This window comes from Rhipicephalus microplus, unplaced genomic scaffold, assembly GCF_043290135.1.
Source record: "Rhipicephalus microplus isolate Deutch F79 unplaced genomic scaffold, USDA_Rmic scaffold_26, whole genome shotgun sequence".
Taxonomy (NCBI): Eukaryota; Metazoa; Arthropoda; class Arachnida; order Ixodida; family Ixodidae; genus Rhipicephalus; species Rhipicephalus microplus.
Genome location: NW_027464599.1, coordinates 8,387,988 through 8,390,805, shown reverse-complemented (window position 1 = coordinate 8,390,805; position 2,818 = coordinate 8,387,988).

The window sequence follows — 2,818 nt, the reverse complement described above, 5'->3', positions numbered from 1 at the left end:
TCTCGCCCACCCGGTGGTGGTGCGGCGCTTCTTTTTCTGTGGGCTGATAGCTCTGAAGAAATGTTGTGACGGTGGTGAGAGTGGAGCAGGACTGTCTCCGTGGCGCAATTGGCTAGCGCGTTCGGCAGTTAACCGAAAAGTTGGAGGTTCGAGCCCACCTGGTGGTGGTGCGGCACTTTTTTGGGGGCCGATAGCTTTGAAGATATGTTCTGATGGTGGTGAGAGTATAGCAGGACTGTCTCCGTGGCCCAATTGGCTAGCGCTATCCGCTGTTAACCTAAAGGTTGGAGGTTCGAGCCCACCCGGTGGTGGTGCGGCGCTTTATTTTCTTTGGGCTGATAGCTCTGAAGAAATGTTCTGACGGTGGTGAGCGTGGAGCACGACTGTCTCCGTGTCGCAATTGGCTAGCGCGATCGGCTGTTAACCGAAAGGTTGGAGGTTCGAGCCCACCCGGTGGTGGTGCGGCGCTTTTTTTATCTTTGGGCTGATAGCTCTGAAGAAATGTTCTGACGGTGGTGAGAGTGAAGCACGACTGTCTCCTTGGCGAAATTGGCTAGCGCGATCGGCTCTACACCGAAAGGTTGGAGGTTCGAGCCCACCCAGTGGTGGTGGGGCGCTTTTTTTTCTTTGGGCTGATAGCTCTGAAGAAATGTTCTGACGGTGGTGAGAGTGGAGCACGACTGTCTCCGTGGCGCAATTGGCTAGCACGTTTGGCTGTTAACCGAAAATTTGGAGTTTCGAGCCCACCCGGTGGTGGTGCGGTGCTTTTTTTTCTTTGTACTGATAGCTTTGGAGAAATGTTCTCGGGGTGGTGAGATTGGAGCACGACTGTCTCCTCTGCGCAATTGGCTAGCACATTCGGCTGTTAACCGAAAAATTGGAGTTTCGAGCCCTCCCGGGAGTGGTGTGTCGCGTTTTTCTTTGCGCTGATAGCTTTGAAAATATGTTCTGATGGTGGTGAGACTGGAGCACGACTGTCTCCGTGGCGCGATTGGCTAGCGCAATCTGCTGTTGACCAAAAGGTTGGAGGTTCGAGCCCACCCGGTGGTGGTGCGGCGCTTCTTTTTCTTTGGGCTGATAGCTCTGAAGAAATGTTCTGACGGTGGTGAGAGTGGAGCACGACTGTCTCCGTGGCGCAATTGGCTAGCGCGTTCGGCAGTTAACCGAAAAGTTGGAGGTTCAAGCCCACCTGGTGGTCGTGCGGCACACTTTTTTGGGCCGATAGCTTTGAAGATATCTTCTGATGGTGGTGAGAGTATAGCAGGACTGTCTCCGTGGCGCAATTTGCTAGCGCGATCGGCTGTGAACCGAAAGGTTGGAGGTTCGAGCCCTCTCGGGAGTGGTGTGTTGCTTTTTTTCTTTGGGCTGATAGCTCTGAACAAATGTTCTGACGGTGGTGAGAGTGGAGCACGACTGTCTCCGTGGCGCAATTTGCTAGCGCGATCGGCTGTTAACCGAAAATTTGGAGTTTCGAGCCCACCCGGTGGTGGTGCGGTGCTTTTTTTTCTTTGTACTGATAGCTTTGGAGAAATGTTCTCGCGGTGGTGAGATTGGAGCACGACTGTCTCCTCTGCGCAATTGGCTAGCACATTCGGCTGTTAACCGAAAAATTGGAGTTTCCAGCCCTACCGAGAGTGGTGTGTCGCGTTTTTCTTTGCGCTGATAGCTTTGAAAATATGTTCTGATGGTGGTAAGACTGGAGCACGACTGTCTCCGTGGCGCAATTGGCTAGCGCGATCTGCTGTTGACCGAAAGTTTGGAGGTTCTCGCCCACCCGGTGGTGGTGCGGCGTTTCTTTTTCTTTGGGCTGATAGCTCTGAAGAAATGTTCTGACGGTGGTGAGAGTGGAGCACGACTGTCTCCGTGGCGCAATTGGCTAGCGCGTTCGGCAGTTAACCGAAACGTTGGAGGTTCGAGCCCACCTGGTGGTGGTGCGGCACTTTTTTTTTTGGGCCGATAGCTTTGAAGATATGTTCTGATGGTGGTGAGAGTATAGCAGGACTGTCTCCGTGGCGCAATTTGCTAGCGCGATCGGCTGTTAACCGAAAGGTTGGAGGTTCGAGCCCTCTCGAAAGTGGTGTGTTGCTTTTTTTCTTTGGGCTGATAGCTCTGAAGAAATGTTCTTACTGTGGTAACAGTGGAGCACGACTGTCTCTGTGGTGCAATTTCCTAGCGCGATCGGCTGTTAACCGAAAGGTTGGTGGTTCGAGCCCTACCGAGAGTGGTGTGTCGCGTTTTTCTTTGCGCTGATAGCTTTGAAAATATGTTCTGATGGTGGTAAGACTGGAGCACGACTGTCTCCGTGGCGCAATTGGCTAGCGCGATCTGCTGTTGACCGAAAGGTTGGAGGTTCTCGCCCACCCGGTGGTGGTGCGGCGTTTCTTTTTCTTTGGGCTGATAGCTCTGAAGAAATGTTCTGACGGTGGTGAGAGTGGAGCACGACTGTCTCCGTGGCGCAATTGGCTAGCGCGATCGGCTGTTAACCGAAAGGTTTGAGGTTTGAGCTCACCCGGTGGTGGTGCGGCGCTTTTTTTTCTTTGGGCTGATAGCTTTGAAGATATATTCTGATGGTGACTAGAGTGGAGCACGACTGTCTCCGTGGCCCAATTGGCTAGCGCTATCCGCTGTTAACCTAAAGGTTGGAGGTTCGAGCCCACCCAGTGGTGGTGCGGCGCTTTATTTTTTTTTTTGGGCTGATAGCTCTGAAGAAATGTTCTGACGGTGGTGAGCGTGGAGCACGACTGTCTCCGTGGCGCAATTGGCTAGCGCGATCGGCTGATAACCGAAAGTTGGAGATTCGAGCCCACCCGGTGGTGGG